Source organism: Armigeres subalbatus, chromosome 3 (genome assembly GCF_024139115.2).
Source record: "Armigeres subalbatus isolate Guangzhou_Male chromosome 3, GZ_Asu_2, whole genome shotgun sequence".
In the NCBI taxonomy this organism is placed as follows: domain Eukaryota; kingdom Metazoa; phylum Arthropoda; class Insecta; order Diptera; family Culicidae; genus Armigeres; species Armigeres subalbatus.
This window is the reverse complement of record NC_085141.1, coordinates 79,855,998-79,879,067: the sequence shown is the minus strand read 5'-3', so window position 1 is coordinate 79,879,067 and position 23,070 is coordinate 79,855,998. Positions and strand designations below refer to the sequence as shown.

Sequence of the window (23,070 nt, the reverse complement as noted above, 5' to 3'; positions counted from 1 at the left end):
TAGTGGCGGGTGTTTAGTCTCTGTTGCAGTTTTCGTTGGTGATAGTTGCAGCGGTACACTACAAAGGTTTTGCTGAATCATTCTCATACGATAATTATTGGAATTACCATTTGATGACTTCTCAGGCGTGAAAAGTAAGCGATATCTTGTCAAATTTTGGAATCGATTGATAATAAACACAAAACCATCATTATGTAAACCTCATCGATACCAATTTACTGTCAACAATGAAGTTCAATCGGATGTTTGGCATTGTGTTTTCGTGTTATATAGGAATATATGTTCAAAAGTAGCATTTACTAATGCTTTGCATCGCTTGAGAGTGTTGTTCATCCTCGTAGCTGCGTACAGCTACACGTAGTTCAATGTCACCTTTGCGTACAACCCGATTGGGCTGCACCTTTTTTTTAAGGAAGTTGTAAGGAAAATTCTTAGGAATTTCAAAATGTGCCTACATTTCAAATTTTTTCGGATTTTTTTTTTAAGTTACGTTGGATCTCGACGTTTCATGCATTTTTAAGTCGTTTGACACCAAAAACAAAAATTCGATTTTCCACTTCTCATTTGTTCCCCCCTTGAGATAATTTTCATGGGTAAAAATTTCAAAACATTGATGAATTTTAGGCACCCCAAAATCATGTCCGATTGAGCTCAAATATAGCATGGGGTCATATTTTGGGGTAATGAAACTTGTGAATAATGTCGTTTTTTGAAATTCGATGACATTTTTTTTTTCAATACATTCCATTGCGTTGATATCCTAGATATAGACTCTCCTCTCCGCTGTTGTAATCTCTTAAGAATATTTTCCTCTTGTGGTTTACCATTAAACCCCAATCTTTCTCTCGTTGCTGTCTTCCAAGAAATGTTCGGTTGCCCCATTACATCCTAGTTTGCCCCAACTAGGTGAACATCAGCATTGTACTGTATTATTTATTCCCTCATGTCGACCAAACCGTAAGTCTTTCGGTTCCACAAAACTAACCAGTGTTGTAAAATGTCATTTGCATTCTTTTTCATAATTTTCCCTGAACTTTTTTCAGTAGTTAGCTATCAACTATCAAGTATGGCAAACTTATAGCGCATAAGTGTGGCTACAACTTTGTCTAAGAAGACATTGCTGTAAATATGTAATCTGGGGCGTGGGAGGCAAAATGTCATTCAAATGACATTATGTCAATTGACACGTGTCATTTTGGAGAGACTTCACTCTCTAGCCTCAGATGTTATATTTAGAGCAATGTACCTTTGGACAAAAATATAGCACTACTCAAGCGTTATGCGTGCATCTAAAATTTTGAAGCAAATTTGGCTTCCGAAGAAAGTTATGAACAAATTAGTCAAATGACATGCAGATGACATTTTACAAGCCTGAAACTAACAATATTGTGTAAGAATCGTAAAAAAATGTTGTATTGAAAAGCATGATTTCGGCTCCGTAACGCTTCACGGCAAATGACCCTTCCAAATAAACGATAGATTAGAACAAGAGATCCTAAGACAATACCCTTGGCTAACATGTTTAGAGATGTCGTAAAATCCCGATTAATCGATTAGTAACTAATCGATCACTTTCGATTCTTGTCGATTATTGAATCGATTAATCTTTGGATAGTAATCGATTCAAAATTAATTGATTATCACAAAGATGAATCGATTAATCGAAGTAATCAATTAATTTGCGACATCCTTATGATGTCGTAAAATTCTGATTAATCGATTAGTAACTAATCGATTACTCTAGATTCCTCTCGATTATTGAATCGATTATTCGTTGGGTGATAATCGACTCAAAATTAATCGATTATCACAACGTTGAATCGATTAATCGAAGTAATCGATTAATTTGCGACATCTCTAAACATGTTCAGGTGATGAATGCAGTGGCGTCGCGTAACCTCACTTTTTACCTGTGCACTGACACGAAAAATGAAAATTTTGATATTTCTACAGCCCAAATGGAAAATAAAATTATCAGAATCGTTTAAACTAATTAAAATCTAGTCATTCTATACATTTCCGCACAAAAATTCCTTAAATTTTAATCCAGTGCACAGGTAGATTGAGGTTAGGGAAACGCCACTGGATGAATGTAGCGATAAATACGAAACTAGCTTAATTATGAGCGAAACAGCAATCTGACAAACATCATGCACGCAAAAAAATCGTTCATAAATTCGTGAACTAACAAGTTCACGGTGTATTTTTCCGGGAACAACAGATACATTTTCTGGAACGTTCTGGAAAACGTGACTGATGTTCCCGAATCCACGGTGTATTTTTGCTGGTTCACGAATTCGGGAACGCTTTTTTGCGTGTGGTAGTTCGGTAGTTTGTATGAGAAAACCATCGAGAAATATCGATGTTAAATAGTTGACGCTAAATTGCATTATTTACAAAATACAAATATGTAACCTTTCCAGCACCGTTTTTTCTTCTTATTCTGTTTTTTAGGTAGGTCCCCATCCTGCTCGATGTTCGCTAATGACTTGAAATTATTTCGAGTTGTGTCATCTTTGGTAGAATGCTGTGCCCTGCAAGCTGACTTCGACGCTTTGGTAAACTGGCGCATGCTAAATGGAATGGAAATCAACGTCAAAAAATGCAACGTACTTTTAGTAGATCGCGAAGTCCATCTGTCTTCGATTATAATATGCCTGCCGCCAGTATGACAAGAGTCAGCACCGTCAAGGACCTTCGCGTCTAGCTAGATTCCAGGCTCAGCTTTAAGGCTCCCCCAGATCCAAGCGATTTCATCATCATGCCAACAGCAACAGCATCTCAGTCGCCAAGCGATAGAATCGCATCGCAATTTTCGCATCGCGCTCTCCTTGTGTGGCCTCCATATCGTGTAGTGCAGGGTAATCGGATCGAGCGAATTCAATGAAATTTCATTCGATTTGCGCTTGGTCGACTACCGTGGAACGATCTCGTCCGCCTCCCCGAATATGAGCATCGATGTGGACTAATTTGTCATCTCTGGCTAGCAGGAGCATCCTTTATCAACGGTTGTACGTGTTCTATATCCTATCATACAACATTGACTGTCCGACGCTGCTGAGTAATGTCAACATTAACGTTTCTGCGAGATTAACCCGCCATACAAATTTCCTACGTCTTCCAGCTCACCGCACCGTTTTTGGACAAAATAACACGTTTGAAATTTGTTGTCGACGTTTTCATGAAGTGTATGTTTATTTTGATTATAATAATACCAACAGTATGCTTAAAAATAGTATAATTAGTTAGCAGTATTTGTCTGAACAATCTGTTCGAAGGCAAGTAAATAAATCAAACTCTTACAAGATTGTATACCCAATGTAATGATAAACATCAACACTGACGGCAGTGACAACATGCTCTTGGAAGTGTTATTCCTACATTAAATTTGACCTTACGATTTCGGTGATTTTTTACCAAGCCTGTCATTAGGCATTACATTTTGTAAGAGCTGAGTGGATTTCATAGATCTTATTAGTAAATAAGGCTAATTAGCGCCAAAATACTAATTTATAATATTTCTCCATATATTTCCTCACATATTAAATTTGTACAAGTTGTAAGTTTTTATTTTTGAATTTTTTTCATGTGAATTTCCACATTGATTAGTTCTTCACTGAAACAAGTTGTAAAGTTGGGTTTGTATTATACGTATTAACACCGCCAATAAGTTGTAAAGTTGAATAAATTTAGCTATGATTTGCAGCACGCTTGTTTCGTGTCGTTCATTAATACCTGCCAATGGTCAAAAAAGTTTAATTTCAAAACCATGAAAAAATAATCGGAAAATTTATCCAATCAATTTTTAAAATAACATACCGTACACAGATAGAAAAAAAGACCACTGGAATATACGCTAAAAATCATGCACATAAATGGAACGCCATTAATAGCGTAATTCCATGCGGGATAAGGCCTAAATATATACATTATTTGACGTGAATCAATTATATTGCATGCAAGTTTTACGCAAACTTGCTAGGAAGGGCACCATTTCAGGTTAGAAAAGCGTAAATTTCCGCATCTCAAGTTTTACGCGCTGTTTACTTTTCATTATTTTTTTCTGTGTACAACTTTTTCTGAGTGCGCGTTTGCTCGTGTTTAGTATTGGACGCAGAACGATCGCGCGATCGATTGTGACTGCGGGATTGATCGTATTTATTAGTGCTTGTGGGGTTTGAGTAAGTTACCATCAGCGTGTGATTATATATTACCACCTCAGCGTGTCAATCGGTTAGCAGCAAGCCATGACTCGGCCTCTTCTCGTCCGATCTCGGTGGCGTGCACACGCACCGATGGAGAGCTGCTGTCACCACATTTCGCTGCAGCCATTTGGAGCCACACATTTTGGCGATCCTACCAGGTTGTTTTTTTTTGTATCCTGACGCTGAGTTGAATTCAAGTGGTTAATATGCGAAAAGATACAGTATTTGATTTTAATGGTTTGGAAGGAATCACAACCATTTCAACAAAGCGCGTCGGAATGACCGCTGGAAAATAGATTGTGGTTTCTAAAATCACAAAGCGAGTCGGGATGACCGCTGGAAAATGGATTGTGGTTTATAAAATCATAAAGCGAGTCGGGATGACCGCTGGAAAATGGATTGTGGTTTATAAAATCATAAAGCGAGTCGGGATGATCGCTGGAAAATGGATTGTGGTTTGGAAAATCACAAAGCGCGTCTGGGAGACCGCTGGAAAATGGATTGTGGTTTGGAAAATCACAAAGCGAGTCGGGATGACCGCTGGAAAATAGATTGTGGTTTGGAAAATCACAAAGCGCGTCTTGGAGACCGCTGAGAAATGGATTGTGGTTTAGAAAATCACAAAGCGCGTCTGGGAGACCGCTGGAAAATGGATTGTGGTTTGGAAAATCACAAAGCGAGTCGGGATGACCGCTGGAAAATGGATTGTGGTTTATAAAATCATAAAGCGAGTCGGGATGACCGCTGGAAAATGGATTGTGGTTTGGAAAATCACAAAGCGCGTCTGGGAGACCGCAGGAAAATGGATTGTGGTTTGTAAAATCACAAAGCGAGTCGGGATGACCGCTGGAAAATAGATTGGGGTTTGGAAAATCACAAAGCGCGTCTTGGAGACCGCAGGAAAATGGATTGTGGTTTGGAAAATCACAAAGTGAGTCGGGATGACCGCAGGAAAATGGATTGTGGTTTGTAAAATCACAAAGTGCGTCGGGATGACCGCTGGAAAATGGATTTTGGTTTGGAAAATCACAAAGCGCGTCTTGGAACCGCTGGAAAATGGATTGTGGTTTGTAAAATCACAAAGCGAGTCGGAATGACCGCTGGAAAATGGATTGTGGTTTAAAAAAATCACAAAGTTCGCCTGGGAGACCGCTGGAAAATAGATTGTGGTTTGGAAAATCACAAAGCGCGTCTTGGAGACCGCTGGAAAATGGATTGTGGTTTGGAAAATGGTTTGGAAAATCAATCAACGCGTCTGGGAGACCGCTGTAAAATGGATTGTGGCTTGGAAAAACGTAAAGCGCGCCTGACAAACTGCCGAAAAAAAGGTTGACAATCTGGAAAATCCCAGGGTGAGTCCAGGAAGTATAGATTTTGGTTAACATAAATTTATACAATTGACAGTGTACATAAGACCACAAGTTTAGCTTATTCTAACGAAATCTGAGAGATATGGAGAACTATCAGTTTGGAGTTGTTGGATAATAGTACTTGTTATCAAAAATCTAAAATTGAGTTATCGCTATCTTTTTTTTTAAATAAATATCATTTTCTAGGCGGTTGTTCGGAAGTTTAATATCGACATGTTTGAGGTCAGCTTGGTGGTGTTACTATACACGAGGCTGATAGTTAGACTTATTGGGCAGAATAAGTTATTTGGATTATTGCTGCAATCTATTACGTGTCTTGAGAGATCAATATCATAACAACGTTGTCCTGCAATTTAAAATCGTGTTTAAGTCAAGTTTCTTTTGGAGTTCAGTTTTCAAATGAAACATGTTCAACGTTCAACTTCGTCTTATGAAAATGACTTTGAAAAAACAAAACACTCGTCCTATGTTAAAGGATTTTTTTGTTCCTTTTTTTGTGAGAGAAGAAGGGGAATGTGGGGTTTGAGTAAGTTACCATCAGCGTGTGATTATATATTACCACCTCAGCGTGTCAATCGGTTAGCAGCAAGCAATGACTCGGCCTCTTCTCGTCCGATCTCGGTGGCGTGCACACGCACCGATGGAGAGCTGCTGTCACCACATTTCGCTGCAGCCATTTGGAGCCACACAGTGCTAAAAGGCTCTGACGGTCACATCACTTATCAGTGTGAATCTAGTCCCAACAATACCTACCTATTACCAGTGATTTTTTGTGGAGACGCAGAGGTAAACACGGTCTCTAAAGAGCAAAAATCACTAACTAATGTCCCTATGCAGGGTGGATATCAGCACTACTATATTTTAATTCCACTGTATTGTATGTAACAGGTGCATGCATTTTGAACCCATCCCAGCTCGTCTTTAGTACCTCGTGCTATGTGAGTAGGTTTTAATATTTCAGAGCTAGTAGCGATGAATGCTGTTAAAAATAGTGACTTTAGTGACTAACGGTGAGAAAAAAGTGACCAAATAGTGACTTTCAGTTGCAGAAAAAGTGACCAAATATTGACCAAGTTTAACCAAGTAGTGAGTTATAAGTTGCATTAGCATTGTTACGATGCAATTCGTGGATTGAAACTAATATTCATGTTGTCATAAACTAAAGAGCATAACCAGTCAACAAAGGCAGTAAAGTGTGGGAACTTTATTTTAAGTAATCTCATGTTTACAAAAGTTAAGTAAAATTTACCTAACTTTTGGTTAGTTTTTATCCAAAATTCTATTTAATATTAAGTCAATTTCACTCAATTTAAAAAAATGCACCCCTACACTGAACCCACGATTTGAGTGAAAAGTACCTAATATTAGGTACTTCTTTCTAACCGTGCAGGCTATTTTTCAGCGTGATTTTATCCGCGAGTTTTTTTTCGAATGCGCATGGTTTTTACGATTCTCGCCATAGACGTTTGTTTCACGCGAGTTAGTCCACAATTTGCGAGTTTGTTATCCAAACCAGCTTAAATTTTCGGAGGACAATCAGAATATGATCCAGAATTGAATGCACAATCAAGACGCTAGTCGCTAGGGTATTTTGGCTCACCTACGACGTTTATTTTTAAATAAAAAAGCTGATTCCAATACACCTCAATTCTGTACTTTGTACTCGAGATCAGCACTTCTTGTTGTAACGATTGTAACAAGTTCCATACATGATAAAACAATATCAGAGTTGACCTGAATCGGAAGTAACTTTTCTAAATGTAGAACTGTTTTGAGGTATACTCCTCAAATTTCATATATTACTACCAGATTTACATTCGATTTGTTTGATAATAGTAGATACAAAAGATTATAGCTTTGATATTATTTTACTATCAGCGGCGCAAAAATAGACACTTTAGTGGAAAAATAGTGGCTTTAGTGACTTTTGGATGCTTTTTTAGTGACTACACTAAAAATAATTACCAAGTCACTAAAAAGTAACTCACTACCAGCTCTCATACATACATACAAATATATGTACCTTATGAGAGTCTTGTTTCTGTCCTGTTTGGGCTCTTTATGGTTGAAACTCAGAAAATTTGACTTAAGCCAAGTGAAGATGATATGTCATACCTTTTTGGAATCAGAAATTTGTCATTATCCAATTACAGCATCCATTCCAAACATGCGCTAGGCCTCCGAAGAGAAAAGTAAACATACACATCCAATAATCATCAACTTTGTCAATCAAGCTTCAAGCATTTCACACTCACTGAACCGCATCACTTTCCGGGCAATGATACCGTCACAACAATTGCTTCGTAAATCCTTGGAAAATAAACTGCTTTTGTCCTTTCTAGGCTTCCGTCGGGTAACGACAAATGCAAGCAGCGAAACGATAAATAGAAAAAACTAAAACTTTAAACACAACTTTTGTCACCCGTGAAAACCGCCGTAACGACCGGTATAAGTCAGGCGCTGACACCGCACACCTCTGCACTATGTTTGCTTTGTAATTCTAGATCGGTCAGAGATTTGAATCTGGATTCTAAATCAGGTTAGGATGCAAGCCAACAGCAGCGATTGATCTTCGCAGTATGAAGGTACGAATCACACACGTTCTCTCTGCGGTTCGAAACCGAAATGCAAGAACAACAATCGGCCTCACCGCCAATGCGTTATCGGTGGCATAGATCTGTCATCAGCGCCTGCGATAGAGCAAGGGGACATCATCCTTCCGGTTGATTCGAAGGGAACTTCAGCGGCAGGGAAAGAGATGGGAATCTTTCCAGCCGGCCGTCACAACAATTGCACCCTCTACCCGAGTTGCAACCGTTTTGGATGGCACATGCGCGTTCGATAGAGTACGTTTGCTTTAGGGATCCTTTCGTAGAGACTGTTGAATCGAAGAGGTATCATATATCATTGATAGGGTAGTTGGTTGATTGAAGTTATTAAAAGATTGAATATTTGGCGGAACACTCGTTTTTCCTGAAAATTCAATTTGAACGTGAATATTAATGTTTTGAAGAAAATTCAACACACATACAGACCATACTTTAGCTTATAATCGGGTGTGAGTTGCCTATCACAGAATTTTTTGGCTGACTTGATTTCCTCTCGTGCTTTCATTGGCCGGATAATAGGGGAACCGTTCCGTTTTCCATCTCACTGAGCATATATTCATCTCATCGCACAAAGAAGAAATCGGGACCGATTTGCGATTTGGGCGTAACTAATTTTGTAAACAAACATTGGAAGGCGAATTCCTGCTAAAACAAGCATTTAATGAGGAAACCACGGTATGGATCCGGCAGATTAAGCTTTCCTCCACCAGAAAAGGGAATTATTTGGGGATGAAAACGCTTGCATTCACCGGAATCCATGAAGCAATGTTTGTTTACAAAATAAATTACGCCCAAATCGCAAAGCAGTCCCGAAATACAGCACCAATCTCGTCGCTTCTTTTTGCTTACCGCGTGTTCACTGGTGGACTCCGCAAGACGCTCCGATCGAATAGAGTTCGCCGCCGTACCAAACTGACAATCTACAAAACGCTCATTAGACCGGTAGTCCTCTACGAACACGAGACCTGGACGATGCTCGTGGAGGACCAACGCGCACTTGTAGTTTCCGAAAGGAAAGTGCTGCGTACTATCTATGGTGGGGTGCAGATGGCGGACGGTACGTGGAGGAGGCGAATGAATCACGAGTTGCATCAGCTGTTGGGAGAACCATCCATCGTTCACACCGCGAAAATCGGACGACTGCGGTGGGCCGGGCACGTAGCCAGAATGTCGGACAATAACCCGGTGAAAATGGTTCTCGACAACGATCCGACGGGCACAAGAAGGCGAGGTGCGCAGCGGGCAAGGTGGATCGATCAGGTGGAAGATGACTTGCGGACCCTCCGTAGACTGCATGGCTGGCAACGTGTAGCCATGGACCGAGCCGAATGGAGAAGATTCTTATATACCGCACAGGCCACTTCGGCCTTAGTCTGAATAAATAATAATAAAGTGTTCACTGGTGAAAAAAATCACAACGATAAGAAACAAACCAAATTTCTTTTCATTGCTTTGTTTTTCATGGGATGGAAATAGGAGCTATGGGATGAAGTGCCGGGGGTCCCATGGGAAAACTGTCAAAACGCACGCACATTTATGTATTGTATTTGGGCCATAACATCCATTGTGCCTACATACACACAGGGTCCGGCAATGGAACTGGTTCATTAGTGAGTGAAAATAATATAATGCAAAATATGTATTGGAAACTAGTTCTACAAAGCGTCGTCGAATCGTAGGCACGTCGTTATTTTAATACCAGGGGTTTGGTTTTACGACAGGATTACACGCCGGCTCAAAAAGTGAAGAAAACCCATCTAAGGGTTTTCCAGCGTTCATTCCGGGCTCAGGGCGACCAGCGAGTTCGCCGGACTTGTACCTTATGAATTTCATTGTCTGTAGGCTGTTGGAGGCCGCGCCTGCTCTAAAACATCATGTATTTTTGTGCAAGACTTAACGCGACATCTAGTAAAATACCACAAAGGCACCTGCGGGCCTCGTACGATGCGTTTCTTGATCGTCAGCAGCGAGTGGTTAAACTCAAGGACGAAAAAGATGAACTTAACTTTCAAAAAGTTATATGTTTTCTTGTGAAATTTAAATGAGATATTTTTGTTTTGATCGATTTATCTGTCTATTCTAATGAGTAAGCCTAGAAGGCCTTGAGTGGGCAAGACGCGTTTATCCTGCGACATTTATTTAACGTTTTTGGAATTGCATCCTGTGAATTTTATCATTCGGTATCAATATTTTTAGTTTTTACACCTGTAATGCATGGTAAATAAGTATAATGACCATATTCAATGGATTGAGTGTGAATATTGATGAGAAATTCGAAGAATGGGATAGTACGAACTCGTCTCAAGTGAAGACATTCCACTAAAAGCTCAAAATAATTTTCTAATAGGGAATAAGGTTGCCACCCAAATAGATCTCCGAATTTGAACAAATGGAAGAATGGTCAATGGTGATCGTACGGTTGTTCAAATCACCACTATTGCGCGTTAAATAAATATTCCTTCAATTAATCATCACAAAAAATCAATGCTTCTGTTTTGTATTAAACATCTTTTGTCTTTTGTAATAAAACATATTAGAAACAATGAGCAAGAAAAATGTGAAAGCAAATTCATAATTTTCGCTTTACAGCACAAAAGGTTGATGTATTTTCAAAAGTTGCAATAAAATGGTCTTCTGAAAAACTTCTTTGAACACAATAGCTTAGCTTAGCTTTGACTGACTACACATATCTATGGTTGCTACTCCGTGATTGACCAGAATCAGTGAAATTGCACAAAGAATCAACTGAACAGTGACTCAAATATTCAAATCATCAATACTGGCGCCGGCCACGTCCTTGTAGTCAGTTAGGAAGAGGGAAGAAATATTAGGTATGTTTGGCTATTATTGAAGGCCGTGTTTACCTCTGCGTCTCCACAAAACCCACGGGAAAGATTATCAGTTAACTGGTAGACATCGTTGGATCTGGATTTGCTCTGATAAGCGATACGACCGTGCCATTCTTTACACACAATGATTTTAAGTAATTAAGATTCACCCGCACAAATAAGAACAAATTAACTACCTGCACACCGAGCAGGAACACGATCAAACGCATTTCAATTGATTTACTTCTCGACCGCACAAAGTACAACAATACAAGATCGTTCGACGTGTCTATGAACCGAGCATGGACAATAGTCACCCACCATACATGCCCGATGGCATATCCAAATTGTGGAGGATCGCATTTTGGTTGTCCGAACCGACGCACAGTGGGTTGGTTTTGAAAAAAAGTGGGACATCGGTATCATCGACGAAACTATTGATTGGAAACTTTTGATGTTTTCTGGAAAGTGTCCTTAAAAATGGATGCAAACTGAGATTTTTTTTTTAATTTTATCGCTAATTTTTTTTATATGGTGTGGAGACATTGGAGAAATTATTATTTCATATTATTAGAAGTAAGCAAAACTGAGTTAAACAAAACTGCACAACGAGATTTTTTTTATTGCTAATTTTTTTATATTGTATGGAGACATTGGAGAAATTATTATTTCAAGACACCCTTTAAAAAACCCTTTTAAAATCCATTTTTTAGCAATAAATTTAAAAAAAAAACATTTTTTTTTCTCGGGGGGCACCCTTTTAACTCAAATTTTCTTACTCCTAAAATAAAGTGCTCTAAAAACTCTTCAGAAGATATCAGAAGTCTCCAATCAATAGTTTCGCCGATAGTACCGATGTCCCACTTTTTGCCTTTCTCGTACAACGAAGTTGTACCGAAAAGCTATCATTTCACTCCGAAAACGAATTTTTCATAGAGGCCTCTGAGACCCATAGCTACCAATGAGACCCATTATATACCAATCGACTCAGCTCGACGAACTGAGCACATGTCTGTCTGTCCGTGTGTATGTATGTGTGTGCACAAAAGCTAAAAAAAATTAGACAACTTTTCGTAGTAATCCTCGACCGATTTTCTTGCAACAAGTTTTATTCGATAGGGGACAAAGCCTTGATCACTATTGAATTTGATAACGATCGTTCATTGCGTTTGAAAGTTATGAAGAAAATGGTACATCGAACCATATAAGGTTGGTGTCTTAACTAAATACGGGAAAGGCACCACCAACGCTAGGTGGATTCATCTAAGTTTTTCAAATCCATCCCACTATGCGACGCCGATCGATATTAAATCCATCTCTCTGGAATGAGAATAAGGCACCCAAAAGTCTGAGATTGATGAAGAATTAAAAACACTGAAAAGATTTTTTAAATCCTTAATTTGGATTTCCACAGTTATACTTTTTTTTTCTTCTTCTATCATTGCATCTTACAACTGGGACGTTGTCGTCTGACAACGCAACGTGTAGCAATTTGTTTTGTCAAATGTTGAGCCATTAATGAAGTAACAATAATTATGTATCAGAAAAAAAATCCACAAGCGATAGTGGTGCCTTTCTAAAGTATTACAAAATGAAATGAAAAAAACATATTGCACACTCAGTTTTTATTTCTGCAGCTCGACAAGAATCCGCACAGCCGTGTAATAAGTGATATAAAAACTGATATCCCAGTAAAAATTACGTTTATGAGCAGATTTTCTTCGAATTATTTGCGAATTTCCAGAAACCCCAGCAAAAAACTTATTTGCTGGGGCTCGGCTGTGCGGATCTCGGTAAAAGTTTAACAATATGCTGAGATCCCGGTGAAAAATTGGGTGTGTAGAGAGATCGAATTTGTAAGTAATGGCGACAGATTATATCATAGCCATACATTGACCTTTGTTCGTTTTTGATTATATACATTACCGCTGTTCCTTGAAAATTGCAATGGGAACTTCTGGTGATTCGACAGAAACCCCGTTAAAACAACTAGTAGCGAGGAAATTGAACAAAGATAAGTGTCTTTTAATTAAGTTTTGCTAGAACACACATACACACAAACCGTCCATTTGTATTCAGGGTCTATTGGTACACCCAAAAAACAAATCTGACAATTATTGTATAAAATCTGGGCATATACAATTCTGTAAGCTTTTAATACAAATATTGTATTAAAATAATACAAATCTGTATTATTTCAATACAATAATTGTATTAAAATCTTCCGAAATTGTATATGCCTAATTATTATACAGTTTCTGTAAGGTTCTTAAGCAGAACTGTATTAAAATTTGCCATTCGCTGGTTGGGTGATATAACACTATGGATCTCCGGGCCTCCTATGAAATATCGTTTGCAAGGGACCGTATAGTCTTTACGTTTACGTACACTTGCTGTACGAGAAATGCAAACATATAAGAAATATACCTAATAATTAAAAATTAGGTAAACAAAATAGGCATTAGACAGGCGAAAATTGATTATAGGGAATGGGAAAATCAATTAGGCCGATATAAATATTTAAAAACAGTTATGTCTCCCCTCTCCTCAGATTTTTTTTGCTCAAAAATATTGTTTTGAAGGTGCAACAGAATAAAATTTGGATAATTTTGAGAATTTTCAAAACATTCTTTAGCAAATCCTAAGAGTTCCCCTCCTTGGCCTTCCGGAGACCAATAGGACATAACTTTAATTAAATATTTGATTATTAATTGCAAATGTTAATTCTGAAAAGAATGAAACAATATCCAGCAAGAAAGACGTAAACAAGTGGCCTGGGCCCTGTAGCATAATCAGACTAATAATATTAGCTACAAGTTACAAGTTGCAAGTTAAAAAGTACTTGTAATTTGTGTTGCATAAACGTTATTCGCCAACTAATAATATTAGTACTTGTATTATTAGTAAGGTTGAAATGACAAGTCTGTCAGGTTCATTTACCTGTCAAAATTCATCCGACAGTTCACTGTCAATGCGGCGATAAATGATTTGTTTATGTTTTTCTGCAAGTTTGTGCATAGAATACTGCGATAGGTATACACGAAACACGAATTTATGATCTAGTAGTAAGTAGGGGTAATGACGGCTTTGGCAGGTTTTGTTCTATTATTGGCAGGGGGTTTTTTATGACCGATTATGCTCAAATTTGGCCCAAATATTCTTTGCATATCAAAGAATATTGTGGCCAAATTTCATAAAATTCGGTCGACAAAAACCCCCCTGCCAATAATAGAACAAAACCTGCCCTAGTAAAATTCTTCTTTATTGTTTCATTTTCTGTTCTACAATTATTTTTTTACATGTACAGTGCTCGGCCGGCTTTTCCCTCCAACTTCAATTTGATTTTTTTTTGTTTATATTGTTATTCAAGTTTAAGATATATCATGACGGCCTCTAGGAGGCGCTAGTGTGTTTTTATAATTTGATAACCTAACTACTATGTACACTAATATTTACAATAAAAATTTGTTATCCTAGATTGAAACTAGCGCCCTAATTGGAGCCTGATCCGAATGCAAGCAACGGACCCTAAACTTTTCTTTACACTCACCAAAGCGTTCATGTAAGGTTTTTATCCCGGCCAGACGGTGGACCTCGGATGTTCTTGTCCTGGGAGGGGTGTTGAGGATCATCCTCAGGAATTTGTTTTGGACCTGTTGAAGTTTGAGGTGGTGGGTTTTAGCGCAGCTCTCCCAGACCGGCATGCCATATTCGATCACAGGGAGGATGATTTGCTTGTAGACAGCAAGCTTATTTTTCAGGGACAATGACGACCGGCGGTTGATCAAAGGGTACAGTAGTTTCAACAAGACGTTACACTTTGTCACCGTTTTGTCAACCTGTTGCCTGAAAATAAGCTTGCTGTCGAGGGTCAAGCCAAGGTAGTCGGCCTCATTGGCCCATTCCACATTCCTTTACGTGGATTAAGGTTACAAGGGTTATTGGGCCAAAGTACGGTTTTAAAAACAACCCACTTTTGAGTAGTTAGCGCCCCACCATTTGAATACTGATGACATAATTGATGACATCAATTAAAGTATTTTTGCTTTCTCCAGAGTTATTTGAAAAAAATCTTTTTATATAATAATTCTCGATTTTGAATTGGTACGAGAAATTTATTCTTAGTGCATATTATTAATGCGCTTCACTTGTAATATTAGACTTGTAAATCTATAGTTGTAGATTCATTATGCAACAGAAAAGTACAAGTTACAAGCTACTAATATTATTAGTAAAATTTCGATTATGCTACAGGCCCCTGGAATGACGTGGCTGCAAATGAGAAGAACCTAAGAAGCTAAAATGTATTAGACTCTCAAGAAGAACAAATACGTGAGTTGTTGCCAAAAAAAGGGAAGATTTAAATATGTCTGGAATTTTCCAAATTTATGACAGCAGCAATGCAATGAAGATTATTGCCGCTATCGACTGAGTAACTTTAGAAGACTTCTGTTGATGAGAAGCTTAAACAAAACCCGTTATTGGAGGTAAAAGTACAGTCTTTGTGAAGTAAAAAAACAAGTACAATCCTCATTCGACATCGCAGGGTAACTACCTGTTGTATGCTATTGCTTTGCATTTCATCCGTAATCATTCAAAGGTGCCGCCTTTTATTGCCAACGTCAAAACCCACGGATACCAGAAATAGGCCCCTTCTTAGCGAAAAACAAATGCCTTTCCAGGGAATCCTAAATGCCGCTCGGGATCATTATTACTGTGGGATTATCTCTGTCTAGTCTACAGTCAATGTCCCCGACATCCGAACCACTACAATGAAACGCATTTCACAGACAGAAATCAGGTGCGTAACGAATAAATTGAATTTAGGATTCACTTCCGCTTCATCGGTCTCGTCTGGCGATTGCTGATATGATTGTGACTATGCACCAGACTATCAATCCACAAGTATCGGGATAGAACACAGTTGTTATGGGGTAGACGCAGCAAAAAGAAAATCATTGATTGCATACGCAATTTATCTTTACATTGTTCCAATCAGTTACATCTCTGCGTGCTTTCTCTTTTTCATATCGCTGTGCGTGGTTGTGACCGAAGGTATCGTTTGCACATTTGAAGGTACTTTTGTTGTGCGGTTTCTTGGTCGGGGCTTATTTCTGATATTCGCGTATGGATTAAGGCAGGAAAATATCCAATACCGACGGCGACGGTAGTGGGACATTCGACTGGAAACAGAGCTGAGCATATATCACAGAAAGAAGGCATACGTGAAAAGGATTATATGTCCGACAAAATGTGGGAAGAAATATATTTTACGCACATATAAGCATGAATTATTTTTTGATTAACTTTTCGCATTGAGCAAGGATTTAGTTTTGCAACATCAAAAGGATCAACTACAATCCAGGGTAAATTTTATTCTTTATGACTTTGAATGGTTTTCATACCACATGTATTTGAAATTCTGATTTAAGAGAGCACTGGAACTGAAGAAAATCAATTTCTCGAATCATCTTTCTTGTGAAGGTGAAGGTTTTTGCCTAATTCCTTAGTGAAGGTTCTTGCCTAATACTTTGAACTTGAAGTTGAAATTGAAAGTAACTGACAGTTAGAAAATTTAAAACTGCATGGTCATGAAAATAGTTGTGCTTCCCAAAAACAAATTTTCGATGTTTATGTACTTGATTTAAAAGCTCAATCAATTTACGTTAGTAAGTCTAAATAGAATAGAAAAAGATTACCTTTGATAATAATTTGCTAGCTACATGTACCTAGCATATTGAATGAACGCTTTTCAGCATATCGAAAGGAGGCCGCCAAGCCTATTGAAGGAATTCCGAGCATCTTAAAAGGAGACTTCCGAGCCTCTAGAAAGAAGGCTTCCGAGCCTCTTGAAAGGAGGCTTCAGAACTTTTTGAAAGGAGGTTTCCGAGCCTTTTGAAAGGAAGCTTCCGAGCCCTTTGAAAGGAGGCTTCCGAGCCTCTTGAAAGGAGGCTTCCGAGCCTACAAATATTTAAAAACAGTTAAATATGTCTCCCCGCCCCTCAGATTTTTTTTGCCCAAAAATATATTTTGAGGGCGCAACAAAATAAAATTCGGATAATTTTGAGAATTTTCAAAACATTCTTTAACAAATCCGAGGAGTTTTGATTTTTTATTATTTATTTTTTATTATCCCCCCCTGGACCTTCCGGAGACCAACAGGACATAATTTTAATTAAATATTTGATTGTTTAGTGCAAATGTTAATACTGGAAAGAATGAAGCAATATCCAGCAAGAAAGACGTAAAAAAGTGGCCTGAAATGACGTGGCTGCAAATGAGAAGAACCTAAGAAGCTAATATGTATTATACTCTCAAGAAGAACAAATACGTAAGCTGTTGCCAAAAAAAGGGGAAGATTTAAATATGTTTAAAATTTTCCTAATTTATGACAGGAGCAATGTAATGAAGATTTTTACCGTTATCAACTGAGAAACTTTAAAAGACTTCTGTTGATGGGAAGCTTAAACAAAACCCATTATTGGAGGTAAAAGTACACTCTTTGTGAAGCAAAAAAAAAAAACAAGTCCGATCCTCATTCGACATCATAGGGTACCTAGTTTATGCTAATGTTTTGCATTTCATCCGTAATCATTCAAAGGTGGCGCCTTTTATTGCCAACGTCAAAACCCACGGATACCAGAAATAGGCCCCTTCTTAGCGAAAAACTCTTGAAAGGAAGCCTTCGAGCCTCTTGAAAGGAGGCTTCCGAGCCTCTTGAAAGGAGGCTTCCGAGCCTCTTGAAAGGAGGCTTCCGAGCCTCTTGAAAGGAGGCTTCCGAGCCTCTTGAAAGGAGGCTTCCGAGCCTCTTGAAAGGAGGCGAGCCTCTTGAAAGGAGGCTTCCGAGCCTCTTGAAAGGAGGCTTCCGAGCCTCTTGAAAGGAGGCTTCCGAGCCTCTTGAAAGGAGGCTTCCGAGCCTCTTGAAAGGAGGCTTCCGAGCTTCTTGAAAGGAGGCTTCCGAGCCTCTTGGAAGGAGGCTTTCGAGCCTCTTGAAAGGAGGCTTCCGAGCCTTTTAAAAGGAGGCATCCAAGTTTTTTGAAAGAACGATTTTGAGCCGCTTAAAGGGAAGCATTCAAATAGAGGCTTCCGAACCTTGATATTCTCGATTTTAGTTCAGAAGAATATTATTATTCAACATTTAGTTTCGAACAAGACTAAATTAGATTACTATCGCCATGCTTTTTATGTACAATACAAAGTAATAGAAAATATACGAGAAAGACAAAGACGCCATTACGCACATTAGCATGACGATACATAAAAATTACATTGATTACATAAAAAATATGATTGGCTGTACGAGCTGTAGAATTAGAATACGAATCTACTATGAAATTTGTGGGCGGATATAATAAAACATCCAACGTGTTCGTACCGTAATGATTTGAAGCATTTAATTATTACAACCTTGACTCTTCCGGTTCCACAAAACAAAAAATATTGTAATGAAATCATGAAAATTTGAAATAAAAAAACATGTCTTCGGCTCTGTAATGCTTCACGGCAAATGTGCCTTCCGAATAAAAGATACGTATCGGTTGAAAAAAGAATGACTTATTGGCCGATTTTTGATTTGGGCGTAACTTATTTTGTAAATAAAAAACATCATTTTTTTTTCTATTCATAAAACAATTCCGTAGAATGCGTTCTAATTCTCTTATCTGATAGAGGAAAGATTTTTTCGGTTGGATATACATATGCCGTGGTTGCAGAGGTGACCCAGCCAAGGGCTGAAAGACAATAATAATAATGCCGTGGTTTTCTCAGGAAATGCTTGCTTTAGTCGGAATTCACCTTCCAATATTTGTTTACAAATCATGTGCGCCCAAATCGTGAATCGGTCCCTTTTTATAGATGAAAATTTCCAAAGGATGTGTAAGGATTAACCGCCCCTAATAGTAATAACTATTGTTTTTGACAAACTCTGACATGACAAATTATATAACTTTTGTAATGTATCATAATATGCAAATTATAAATATTTACAAAACTCACCTTAATTCAGCTATTGGAAGTATCGGTGTATGATCTCTTCATAAAATCCATTGAAGCTTTTGTGATCACTGGTTGTTGTTCTTAAACATTCACACATTCTTATAGCTTCTCGATCTGCCCGAAGCAAAATTTATCTCTCTCAATAAACTAACACTACCGAAGCACCATTTTTTGATTACCCTTTTCTTCCTATTTTCAACTGGTATCTTCACTTTGCTGTAACGCTGCAGAATCAAAATACAATTAACATAAACTTTCATTAGACTTTAGCGCCATTACCGCCCCACTCCTTTGGTAGACGCTGCAGTCATTCTTCTTCCAACTGCTAGCCCACCCCCTATGCAATTTCGAGTTTTCACACCCTAGACGCACACACACTGCCAATAAGTTTTCTGCTGTTTCACGAGCGTTCAACGGAGCGGGGCACAAAGACTCCACTCACTTCACTATTATAATCGACACGCGAATCGGGAAGTCGAAAGGAATCGCTATTATAAAATAATTAGCCAGTTGCTCACTCTTCTCTTGCCGCGGGGCGCGGGTTGATCGTTTGTGTCCACCACGATCTCCACCGTCAACTTTGTTCGAGATGGACGGCTCTCCTCCGCCTCTATCTCTTCTTCTGCTTGTTTCACTTTGTCTTCTTCATTGCGATCCTCTTTGCTCCACTCGGACTCGGCGTTTCGACCGCGCTCACTATCTGTATCTTTTCGGTTGAACTCTGTCGGCACTTTTTATGTGTAGAAACTTGACGCGCGCGGCTTCTTCTCTTCAGTGGACTTCTTCGCCGTTGTTTCTTCTTTCCCGGTGTGCGTCTTTTCTTAAGCTGTTTTCTGTGTGTAGTATACCCGATTAAAACCTGTTTATTCTTCTCTTCTTTGACCAGCACCACCACAACCGCCAAGCCCCATTTGATCAACTCTTCGCCACAGTGTACTTCACCCGCCCCCACCCAACCAACCAGTAGGATTAGCGCTGCGGTGACACGGCTAGTGTAAGAAGTGGACCGTTCATAACCACCGCTGCCGAAAGTAGTGCCGAAGTCATCGATTGGATTGGCTCGCAGCATTACCGGTGACCGTTGTCGCGGGATGAGAGAATTCAGGAGGTTTTGATTTAATCTTGCCGTGTTTCGAGGTCTGATGCGGTTGATCAAACATGGACAGAACGCGGTAGATCACTTTAGCTATACAGGTAGTTGAGAAAAGTAAATTTAATTGAAATGGGCTTTATTACAGCTTTAAATTATTTGCTCAGTTATCTCATTGTTCAATTAAATAATATAGATATCAATTAAACACTTCACGATAATAATCAAAACGATTGTCCGATCCACTTTGCGGTTTTGGCATACATACATGCTTTTTTTTGACAAACATTAGTTTTTTTTTGCTAACAAGCATTTCCAGAGCATTTTTATAACAAGCATTTCCGGATCACGATATGCTTGAGAAGCCAGTGTTTAGCAATGGTATGAAATTTATTTTGATATATATATATATATATATATATATATATATATATATATATATATATATATATATATATATATATATATATATATATATATATATATATGCCTATAGGCATATATATCAAAATTTATCAAACCGATAACACTCCTGCGAGGAGATCAAGCCACCCACTTCAAAAACATCTATAAGGATCGAGAAACGAACAATTCTCGCTTAAAAGGTAAAAAAGGTAAAAAAAAATTCATGAATTAATTTGAATATTGCAATCAATAGTCCAATATGAAAGCTTTTGATTGCAGTACTCAAATTAATTTATGAAAAAATGTTACTTAGTTCCTTTTGAAAAGTAAAGCGAGAATTGTTCCGAATATTCTGAAAATGAAGACTGCTGTGTTAGTAATGAGCTTGCAGTTGTGCTGGTTAGGATTGCTTATATTAGCGTAGATGAATATTCCGAATATATTGTCTACCCGGGACAAATTTAGAACGCTTTTTAAACCAGGGCACAATAATGGCCGGATTCGTCAAATTTCACGACATAAATCGATAACTCGAAAACCATCAGTGCGATGTGCTTCAGTAAAGGTGTGGGCCAAAGTCCTCTAAGTCTGTAGTAGTCGGAAAAATAATGTAAACAATGCCACCCACAGTGGGCGGGCGAAGTAACGTCTGTTATAAAAATTGCACTGAGTATGCCAGACGTGACGTCACATTCGGTCGCCTTCGGCCATCTTCGGCAGCCCAGCTGAGAGTTTCTCTCTCAAAAGAGCGAATTTTCGTTGAACAATTACTACTTGAGGGTTTGGGCCACACCTGTAGTAAAGCACATCGCCATCAGTGCTAGAGTTTTGACGTCTTCAGAAGAAATCAAGACAAAATTTTCAAAACGACTTATCTGCTTTTGTAAACAAAGATTCAAACGACAATTTGACGAATCTGATAGCTCTCCCACGCAAACCAACATCAGCAGGTAGCGGAAACCTTCACCTACCTATTGGTGGTGTTCGTTTGCGTGGGAGAGCAATCAGATTCGTCAAATCGTCGTTTGAATCTTTGTTTACAAAAGCAGATAAGTCGTTTTGAAAATTTTGTCTTGAAATGATCTACAAGAAGAGATCAATTTTTGGTGTAGGTTGTCATTAGGGTGTCCCTTCGGTGAATTTTTTTTGGAAATGTATTTTTTTACCCTTTTGAGTTAGGAGTTCATATAGGGTATCTGTTCCATTATTAATAACATGCTCCTATATCAATAACATTCGCAAAACAGGCAATTTAGGCTCAATTTGTGTCGTGTTTTGTTGTTTTCCGACGTGCTCACTGCTGAAAAAAATCACAAAAATGAGAAACAAAACAAATAGCGCACCAATTCTTTGTTTTCGAATGGTATTGATTTGGGTACATGGTATGAATTCAAGGAGCAGTTCCCCTAATTCTACAAAGTTGTAGAGAATTTAATTCTAAGCATTTTTGCTTAAAAAACATTTATTTTATCTCATATAGGTGATGTTTTATGACAATATTGCTAAATTTAGATGGGGTGGTCCCGAAAAAAATAGTTTTTAGCTTCCACTTTCATCAGTTCAGAATATTTTCAAAAACTGTCTTAGCATCGCTTCACGGTCTTTGGATGGCGCATCTTTTGGTTACATAAGATGGCTGATAGCTTCATTTTCAAGCATTTTGTAAGCGTTTTTTTCATAAAAAATGATATTTTTCTGAGCATTCTACTGCAGCTAAGCAAAAATTTCAATCGTAATCTGAAAGTATACATGCAGGCCCATCAAATCCATGGTATTTCATTTGTCCATGTTTGTCCACTTTTGTTTGATAATCATATTAGTTTTTGTATGAAAAATCAGCTATTTCATGGGAAACACATAGGGAAAACCGCCAAATGTTGAACGGTTAATTTTGTCGCCTATTGTTGAACTCCCATAAGAAATGCACGTGCGTTCAACAATAGGCGAAGAAATTAGCCGTTCAACATTTGGCGAATTACCCTATACCATATCTCTGAATTCCGAAATATTTGGTAGAATCATTCTTTTTCGAAAATAAATAAACCCACTTTTTAATTTTGTCCGATGATTTAGATCGATGGTGGTCGAGAAAATCAACATTTTGGAAAAAAATATTTTTTTAAAACATAATTTTTGAACTACTAGATACTGGATACTTGATAATTGGCAATGTTCATGGAATCACATGTATTCATTGGCGACCCACACTTAAAAACTGTGAAAATGAAATTATTCTGCGAATTAGCCATGAAAAATCAACTTGAAATTTATGATCTTGTATTTCGCCACAAAAGTAGGCTCCTAAGCATTTATTTCATGAAAACATCTTGAAAATCGTTCCAATGTCAAAATGTTTTTTTCAACTTCTTTTCCACACGAGCTGATTTAAATATTTTAGATAAAGAACGTTTCTTTGTGGGCTTTTTAGCCGTGCGATTAGCGCCGTCAATCGTCTAGAGCAGGGCTGGTAGCGACCAATGCCGCTCAAAATAGTGACTTTAGTGACCAAAGCTGACGAAAAAAGGGACCAAATAGTGACTTTCAGTTGCAGAAAAAGTGACCAAATAG

General features: G+C 38.2%; 1 protein-coding gene across 7 annotated transcripts in view; it reads right to left on the bottom strand.

Annotated features, from left to right (window-relative positions):
* LOC134223222 (axin) overlaps positions 1 to 23,070 on the bottom strand; it is a 105,873-nt gene that overhangs the window by 71,222 nt on the left and 11,581 nt on the right. For 6 of the 7 annotated variants that reach the window (XM_062702365.1, XM_062702364.1, XM_062702361.1 and 3 more), the window contains exon 2: positions 19,008 to 19,231. The gene's annotated coding sequence lies outside the window, so the exon portion shown is untranslated. Of the gene's footprint in view, positions 1 to 19,007; positions 19,232 to 19,525; positions 19,808 to 23,070 lie in introns of those variants that run through there. The other variant, XM_062702362.1, reaches the window with a different exon arrangement.